Source organism: Coturnix japonica, chromosome 4 (assembly GCF_054131305.1).
Source record: "Coturnix japonica strain WE chromosome 4, WE-NBRP24, whole genome shotgun sequence".
In the NCBI taxonomy this organism is placed as follows: domain Eukaryota; kingdom Metazoa; phylum Chordata; class Aves; order Galliformes; family Phasianidae; genus Coturnix; species Coturnix japonica.
In genome coordinates, this window is record NC_140666.1 from 11,775,776 (window position 1) to 11,784,877 (window position 9,102).

The 9,102-nt window shown below is 47.7% G+C and overlaps 1 long non-coding RNA gene across 2 annotated transcripts; it reads left to right on the plus strand.

Moving 5' to 3' along the window:
* The first annotated feature begins 1,810 nt into the window (after positions 1-1,810).
* Positions 1,811-8,706, plus strand: LOC107312658 (uncharacterized). Of its 2 annotated transcripts, none has more exons than XR_014945118.1 (5): positions 1,811-1,872; positions 2,210-2,283; positions 3,640-3,756; positions 6,048-6,139; positions 6,970-8,706. It is a non-coding gene; the product is annotated as an uncharacterized LOC107312658 (long non-coding RNA). The 2 variants fall into 2 exon arrangements; XR_001554533.3 differs by having other exon boundaries at positions 1,838-2,035.
* The last annotated feature ends 396 nt before the right edge of the window (positions 8,707-9,102 follow it).

Sequence of the window (9,102 nt, forward strand, 5' to 3'; positions counted from 1 at the left end):
AGGTGCTGATATCTGCAGATTTGTGCCTTGTGCTCCCCCACAGACACTTTTTTTTCCCCCCCCCACACTTTGCAGACAGGGGATGTGCTGTTTTCTCTCACCTGGTATTCATTCACAGGTCTCATCCATCTCTTGTCTTACAAGCTGGAAGGACACCTCCCCTGCAAGGACAGGCTGAGAGCTGGGGCTGTGCAGCCTGGGGAAGAGAAGGCTCCAGGGGGACCTGATAGCAGCTTGTCAGTATCTAAAAGGGGGTATAGGAAGGAAAGGACTGACTCCATAGCAAAGTCTGTTGTGATAGAGTAAAAGGAAGTTGTTTCACGCTAAAAGAGGAGTGATATAAAGGATATAAAGGAAAAGTTTTTTACCACAGGGGTATTGAGGCACAGGTTGCCCAGAGAGGTGGTGGTGACGGTCCATCCCTGAAGACACCAAGGTCAGGCTGGATGGGCTCTGAGCAGCTGATGGAGCTGTGGGTGTCCCTGTTCAGTGCAGGGAGTCGAACCAGATGGCCTTTAAGGGTCCCTTCCAACTCCATTGGGAAAGCTGAAAGTGCTCGGAAGTCCAATAGTGACAATGGAGGGGGTGGGAAATGATGATCCCCCCTCTGCACCTCAGAGAAGTCACGCTTGCAAGAGAAATGGAAGTGTAAAATCGGAGTGTAATCCAACATATCGCTACAAGGCGATCAATGAGCAGGAGGGAGCCACAACGGTTGTGTGTGTTCGTTTATTCGTTGATCCGATGTCAAACCCACTTTGTGCACAACAGCGCAGTCGGAGCGGCGGGGCTGCCCGTACAGCTGGCACTGCCCAGGGCCGACACTGGGGGGCAGGAGTCTCCCACGAACGAGTCCGCACTGTGCTGCTCCGTTCTTTCCCAGCGTGGCATCTCCGGGCACTGCATTCCCACCCCCAGGAATGCATGCCGTGCCCCCACCCCGAGCACCCCGAGCACGCCCTGGCACCCTGCACGCCTCGCAGCTGCTAAGGCTGGGTGTGCAGGTGTGCCCCTGGGTATACAGGTGTGCTCCCAGACGTGCTGCAGGGCACGGACTGCAGAGGGGCTGGCGCTGATCACAGTGCATTGGAGGTGAATGGAGGCTGTGCATCCCTCCTGCTGTTAGGATAAAACATTAGGGCGTGCATCCTTCCTGTCTGAGAGCAGCTAACAGCTCCTAGGAGACATTCTATATGGGAATGTAGTCGTTCCATGGCATATTTGTGAGTTCCTCATGCTCTTTCCCCTTCTGGGCTTCACAGCCCTCATCCCAACCACTTGGTGGGGAGTGAAAGGTCTTTGTCAAGGTGCAGAACTCAGCCCAGTGGTGAGATGGAGCAGGACAGGTCCTTCGCAGTGTGCAGCTGCTGGGCACTGCCTGCAGTTCCATTCAGCTTCCATTTTCAAGTGAGCAAAGTGGTCGTATTAGCCCAGAGTTACTGTGTGGACAGGGTGTCTCAAGTTCCCTTCAGCAGAGAGGGCTCCTGCAGTTGTCTTTCCTGATACTTTAACAGCCTGAAAGCCTGAATTAGTAAAGTACACCTGGGAAACACCCTAGGGGCACAGCATGGTGCCCAGACCCTGTTCAAAAGCCTGAGATGACAGGGAACGATTACATTTTATTAATAAGCCACTAATGACAGTCTCTCTGGCGTTTCCTGAAAGTGTAATGTGTTGCCTTTGCTTTGCCTTCTGCTCACAGAGTGCTCTGATGTCAGCAGCCAGAAATCCTGCTAAACCGGCCTAACCTGCATATGAATGAAAGTCGGTGTAATCTGCTCTTATCTCTCCTCCGCCCCCAAATCCATCCACTTCAGGCATCAGAGGAGGGTTAATTGACTGCTGAGCTTCCTTTTGGTGCAGACACCTTGGGTGACTTGGCTATTTTCTCTCAATTTTGTTTCCTAAACAAGTCAGTTGAAAGGCAGCGCTGGTGCAGGTGGTAGTGCTTTGTGATAAGTATCTCTGAAATAACTGGGGGAGAAGTCTTGCTTTGCCAAGTACTCGCTGTCGGTAGTTGTGCTGCCTCTCTCAGGTAACAGCAGTGAGAATTAGCACTGGGAGGGATAATGATTGCTGCTTGTCTTCTCTCTCTCCCCTTATCCCTTAAAGCAGAGACAAGTGGGGACTTTTGGGTGGAAGGGACTGGTGTGGAGTGGCTTGTCAGGACACATTAATCAAAGTGGGTTGAACTTATTTACTTATACAGGCAGCTCTGGAGCACACCTGAGGTGTATGGGTAGAAAGCCACCAGGAGCAGGGATGAGGACTCCCAGCACACAGGTGGGTGCATATCTCCTTGGTGCCATTTGCTGCTGCTGGCCAAGTCCCAGCTTCCTCTGCAGCCCTCCATCACAGAGATTTCCACTCCCTTTGCCCATCACCACAAGGAGAAGTGAAAGAAAAGCACTGCGGATTAAGATGTGGCCCTAGAGCTCTTCCTTCCCGTGCTGTCATGCCAACAGCATGCTGTTCATTAGGTTGGTGCTTTCCAAGGGACAAGTCGGTCAGCAGCCACAATGCATCCATTGGGGCTGCCATAAACCACCACACCACAGCAGAGGGAAATGTGCTGGAGAAGGCATATGGGTAGGCTGGACCTATGTCACCCATGTGTGTCCTTGCAGGGCATGTTTCAGGCCTTGATTCTGTCACTGAACAGTTCACAGTTACAGTAGGGCTATGGCCAGCAATTGAAGTGCAAACATGCAGGCGCTGGGTAAGGCTGGATGAGGGACTTGTCCTTTCTGACCTTATTCCTGCAGATTGTTGACCTGTCTCCTCCTGGAGCTGGTAGGGGAGGAGATCACCCTGCAGGGTTTCCCCTTGGTGGCAGCAGGATGTGGAGCAGGCAGGACACGTGAGGGTGCCTGCTTACCCTGCCTGCCAGCACCGACACCCATCCCAGGCATCCCAAGCCAGAGGCGCAGAAGCACACAACATGGGCAGCCAGCAGTGACAGAGATGACAATATTTCTGAAGGCTGGCACTGTGTTTCTTCTTCCTGGCTTGTGCAAACCCTTTCAGGAGGCTGCCTTGTTCCTCTTATCTGTAAGTTGATGTTTAACCAAGTTAAGCATATTTAGCTTTAATATTTCTTCATTGGCACTATTGTCTTTGAGCCTTCCATCTTCTCCCCTGAATTTCTCAGTCTGTAAGCATCGTGCTTGATTTGCCTTGCTATGAACACAGGCTTGCCAAGGTAATACTGTACTTCATGTTCATTTTGTTTGGTTTGCACAAACTCCCGGATTATTCCTGGTCTTCTGTCCACACTATTGTGATGATGGTTGGACTAGATGACCTTGGCCATTTTCCAACCCTAGTGAACCTGTGATTCTGTAAATGAACAGAAAGAGGAAAGCTCAATAGATAAGTCTCCTAAGTAACTCTATTCTTCGTGTGATTCAGCAACTGCCATCAAAACTGAAGAATGTCATAGGTCAGCTATCCTTTGAGTTCAGAGAGTAGAGGAGAGATGCAGGAAAGGCAGAATGAAAGTAGAAGATGCCATATTGTGCTGCCTGGGAACAATCAGACTGGCACAATGCAAAACTACGGTGTTTCAAATTTTCTTATTTGAAATTGCAAAAACAGAAGGGTTCTGCAAGACACAATTCTACTGTGTTTCCTCCCCAGGGTTACAAAATCTGCTTGTAGGTCCCCATGCAGCTGCAAAGGCAGAGCTGTGCCCTGGTGGGCACTCTCCTAGCAGAAGAGCTTCCAGGGAGCTGGCGATAACCTTGTCAAGGGAAGGTGAGTCCATGTTTTCACTGCATTGTTGTGCACTTTTTCCTATGTGCAATAAATACAGTTTTGATACATAAAATTGGTGAGTGAAATAGAGTTAGTCACAGGACTTCCTGACAAAGCTCAAAAACAAGCTTTCCTCACTTCCTTCTTATGAAAGTTCATCTCTCCTCTGCTGCACTGACTTCTTTGTTTCCCTCTTCTCCCACTTATCCCCTAATTCTGTTTGGTATCTGAGTCAGTCTAGTAACTACTTTGCCTTGCAGCAGCCTTTCCAAACACAGCAGGAGGATGAGGCTTTAGAGTGTGCTCTCAACACATCTCCTGGGGGTCCTTTTGCATTCTCTGTCAGGTGATTCTGCTGTCTTCCTCATTCACACACTGAGAAAGAGAGAACCAATGGCCCATGTATTCAGCAGCTCATTAGCAGTGAATGGTAATAGGGTCTGCAATGCTTCCTCTTCCCTATCTCACTCACATCCTCTGTGTACTTGAACCTTTGTAGTGGCAGTTTCCTGAGCTGAATGCACTGCTTGTAAGAGAGGGTACTTACCTAAGTCTCCCTGTTATTTACATCTCATTTAGAAGCATGGCTACCTTCTTGGATGCTGTACTAGCACGCATTGAGGATGCACCAACTGCTGTGAGCTCTATAGATGCAGCTGTCTGCCACCCTCATGCCATTTAGTCTCTCCAGTTAGCCTTGCTTACCTTGATCCACATACTTATGCCTGACTTCCTCATCAGCACGACAGGTAAACGTATGTAGAACTTGGATAAGATAAAACAGCTCCTAAAGCAGCTGGAGAAGTAACTTCTGAGTCATCTGCTCTTGGTCAGTCGTAGCTGGAAGAAAAACAACTCCCTAAGCACGGGGCTGTACTTGAAATTTCCCTTCCCTCCTTCAGTCTCTACCACTGACCCCACTTAGGCCATCTCCCAGTGTTGGTGTCTAGGCTTTATCCATTCCCACAGAGAGGCCCTTGCATGGAGTTCTTTATGTTTTACCTATGAGGCTCTGCCCATACAAGAGTGATTGCAGAACAGAGACAGAACTGCCAGCTCTATTGTCACCTTGTTTGCTCTTCAGCCCAGTTCTGGGCTGATTTGCAGCATTGCTTGAGTCAATAATGTAATAGTTAATAGTATAAATGTTAATAGTGAAGGTATACAAGGCAAATATACCACTGGGGTCCACTTGCTGCTGCAGTATTACTGTTCCAACTGTTCAAGCTCACTGTTCCTTTTGGACTCAGCTTGCTGGTGGGTAGCACTTTTCACTGCTAGGAAATAGGAATGCAAAGGCAGACATGGAGAGCAGAGGGCTCTGCATTCAGTGCCCTGTTCTGGCCTTGCAGAGGCTGTAGGCAGAGACAAGGGCAGTGGATCTCTCCCATTTCTAACAGCTCCCTGAGGAGTTGCATGATTCTTTTAACTGAAAGCCACCAAAGCCTCCCTGCTCCTCACACAGGTGCCAGGGACAAGTGCACTTCTACAGCCACATCCCAATGCCTTCTAACTCTTCCTGCTTTGAGGCAATAAGGAAGAAATTGGCTGTGGGTTGGGGTGATACCAGCTCCATGCAAGAACTCACGGTGCTGCAGTCTCTCCCTGTCTGCCAACATCACTGCAGGGGCAGTGAATTTCTAAGCTGTATTCCTCCAAGGAAACCATGAAGTTATTTCCAGTTTTGACCAAAGTTTTCTCTTCTGAGCATCCCCATCTGTGCTCCCCACCAGGCTGTGGCCACTCCGCCAGCCCGTTTTCAGCAGGTACCAATAGCTGTGATGTGCCAGGAGCCATTGGAGGGCTGCCCGTGCATTTTGCAAGCCCCGTTGCCACGATACTGAACACAGAGCAGATGTTTATTTCAACAGAGATGGCTTTGATTCCTCTTCAACTTTTCTCTTGAGCTGCCACCATGTGTGAATGCTTCTTCCCAGGAGCCAAGCGTTGTCAGGCCCAACAGGCAGCCCTTGTCTCTGCAACCAGCATGAAGGGAAGTGGGCTTGCGAGGCATGTGGCAGGGCAGCACCAAGCAAACTGATGGCCCTGGCAGGCTTTAAGCCTCCCAGGAGGGATGAGATGGGCTGAAAATGGGTGTGCTTATGTATGCATGTGTCTGTATGTGTGCACAGCTGTGTGTGTACATACAAGTGCTCACTTGGCTCTGGCAGGATAATGACAGCTTGGCAAGGCAAGGGAAAAGCGGCCTCCCGCTCTCAGCTGGTGCTCCTAGGACTTCATTGTTCTAGCTTCCCATTTTCCTTCACCATATCACTGTTGCCTTGCTGCAGGCCTGGACCAATGTGCATGGGGTGATGAGACCACTCTCTTCTGGATAGCAAGAGAAGCCAGACATCAAAAAGATCAAGGATGCAATAAAAAGGTGAACAGATCCATTTTCTTTTCTTTGACAACAGCAACAAATAAAAACCAAAACAGTAGCTGCAAGTGAGAATTGCTGAGACAAGCTACCATTTCTTTCTGAAGCTGTCTTTCCCACTCCTCTTCCCACTCTTCTTCCCACTCCACTTCCTATTCCTCTTCCTACTCTTCTCCTGTTCCTTCTTAAAAAGTTCCTCTCTCTCTTTAGTCTCTCTCCCATAACCATCCCACCCCTCTGTCTCTCCCCACCTCTCAGCTGGATGCTGGCAGAAGGCTGTTTGGGGCTATCAACCTCTGTGGAGCAATTGCTTTTTCGTAAAGAAGTTCTTTCACATCCAGTTTCCTGTTGCTATTTCCTTACATAGAAATGTTTTTAATTCTATAAATACCGCATGTATTTTACTTATATATATATGTCTGAGACAGCTACACAAAGAAGCTCTGCTGATAGTTGGGTTGGCATTTTGTTTGCCCACTGGCAGGGCCTCTCACTCACTTCCTTTACCCCCTCCACTGCTGTGGCCAAAGTATTTTTGGTATTCCAAGTGCGCGAGCTTTGCTGAAATTTTGGTTTCCTGCTATGGGGGGAAATTAGAGCAGAGAAGAGTTATTTAAAAGTATAAAATGTATTTGCAAGCAGGGAGGAGAGCATGTGAGAACATTCCTTCGAGAAGATCTCTGTTCTGTGATGTTAAACTACCGAATTGGATGTAATTACATATGTGTGTGTATAAACACACTGTTTATTTTACAAATGAAAGCATAAGTAAAGTGTATTTGTAATGACAACGTCAGAAACACAACATTTAACACTATCTCACTTCTGCACAGGGCTACCTTACAGAGGACCAGCTTCTTTAAGCCAAACACTACACTGAAACGTGAAGGTCACCAGGACAAGGATCTTTTTATGACAGAGGTGGAAAATTTGCCCTTGAACCTATGGACAGCCCATTTGACTTGTCGTAATCTTTAGTCACACAGTGACTCAGCGTTCACCACACGGGTACAACAAGCATTCACTGTTAGCTCAGCACCTGCGTAAAGACAACTTACTGATATTTTGATTATGTCAAGGAATAACTCCCAGGAAAAAGATGGTGAAACTGAGGTGCAGGATTATTTAGGGCTGTGGGCACCGTGTCTCCCTGTTCTGGCAGGGCAAGCTCTGCCTACAATGGCGGGAGGGTTCTTTCATTCCAGCTGTGTATTATCTGGCCAACAGTTAACCCTCCAGTTTGAGACTTGAATGCAGGAACAGGCAGATTGTGCCAGACTGAGTACCTGTCTGCCATGGCAGCCTGACTGACTGGAGCCAGTGGCAGCAACTTTGGGAATAGTGTGAGAATGGAGTTAAGCCTGGGCAGTGCTTGCACACACCTCCAGGGTTTTGCAGCTCACATTCTTCCTCAACCAGAGGTGCTGGTTTGATAAATAGTGTTTCCCAATGTTTTGGTTTTTTTTTTCCTTCTTCCATTACAGTGTCCAGTCACTTCTGGCCTGTAGCAAAGAGTTCCCCAGTGTAACTATACCCTCTGTGAAGAAGTACCTACTTGTTTTGTTTTGTATTTGGCACCTGCTTGTTTGATTTAATGATTGTTAGTCTTTGCATGGAAGGAGATGGTGAACAAGCATCCTTCACCCACCCTTTCCATTCTAGGTGTTTATCTCAGCCTGATTATTTTCCTTAAAACTCCAGGAAGTGGCAATTAAAAAATAGTTCAGCTATTTCTAAGAAGACAGCAGGAAGACGTGCCATTTTGCCCCTCTAAGAAGAAATGCATCCCCTTGCTTTTGTTGGAGGATGCAGAATGTGGTAAAGCAATCATCACTGTGTCAAGGATGTGCTATTGTGGTCTCAGGGATGAAGTTTGGACACATCATGTGAGAACAGGAATCTCTAGACATTCAGCTGATGCTGGCAGAGGTGGGCAGCTGATCTCTCCCTATAATCCATTTGTGCTGTAGGAGCTCCAAGCACTTGCTGCCCAGGGAAACGCAGAGCTGGAGAAGGCTTTTTGTAGCCAGTTGTTCTGGTGGCATCAGGCTGCAGTCACTATGATGGGAACAAGGGGAACCTCTACTTTGTGTCCTGGCACACACCTATGTGCACGTAGGCAGTGGGAGGCTGGAAATAATTACACCAGATCACAGAGGAAATAGAGAAGGGTGGATGCTGCAGGAGCTGGGGAATGGGGGGAGGCAAGGAGCTTGGATGCAGGGTGTGGACAGGGAAGTCAGGGGAAGAAGTGGATGTTTCTAGTCCAATTACAAGGTTTAACAATTTTAAAAGATGAACTGGATGTAGACATATCCAAATTTGGACTGATGAGATCTACATCTATCTTCCACACTATGGGCTACCAGCAGTTCCCAGAAGCAGTACTGGAAATTCTGTAGATGCTGAATGACTTGCCTCTATGACAAAGTGACTCCTACTGCCCATGAACTAGAGATTGATTTATGTCAAGGAATGGAGCAATTATATCCTTCTGAAAACATTCTCATTCTTCCCTTTACGTCTCTGGTGTTCTCATTAACAAAATAAATACATAGCTTTCTTTCTTTTTTCTGGTCTCATTCAACTTTTGACATCCAAAACGTCTTCAGTGGAGGGTTCCAAACATAAAGACATGAAAGGTATTTTCTTTTATCAGTTTGAGATGCAGTTTTCTGCTTTTATGGGAGAACCCTTTAGCTATGCTGCTTTTATTGTGAGAAAGGTTTGAGGAGTCCCTGGAGCCCACAGCTATAAAACACAATATTTTTCTGCTCACCGGTGTAATTACATTCATTTGAGTTTGGAAGTCTGAGAGAAATCTCTGTTGTGTTTTATGGTAGGTCTAAAGCAGCTGATGTGGTACAGGTAATCCCAAAGAGCCTTGTGTTTTTACCAGCTCCTTGCAGTCCTCTGGTGAAGAAGCTGCTTTCACACCAGCAACACCAACATGGCAGTTGAATGCA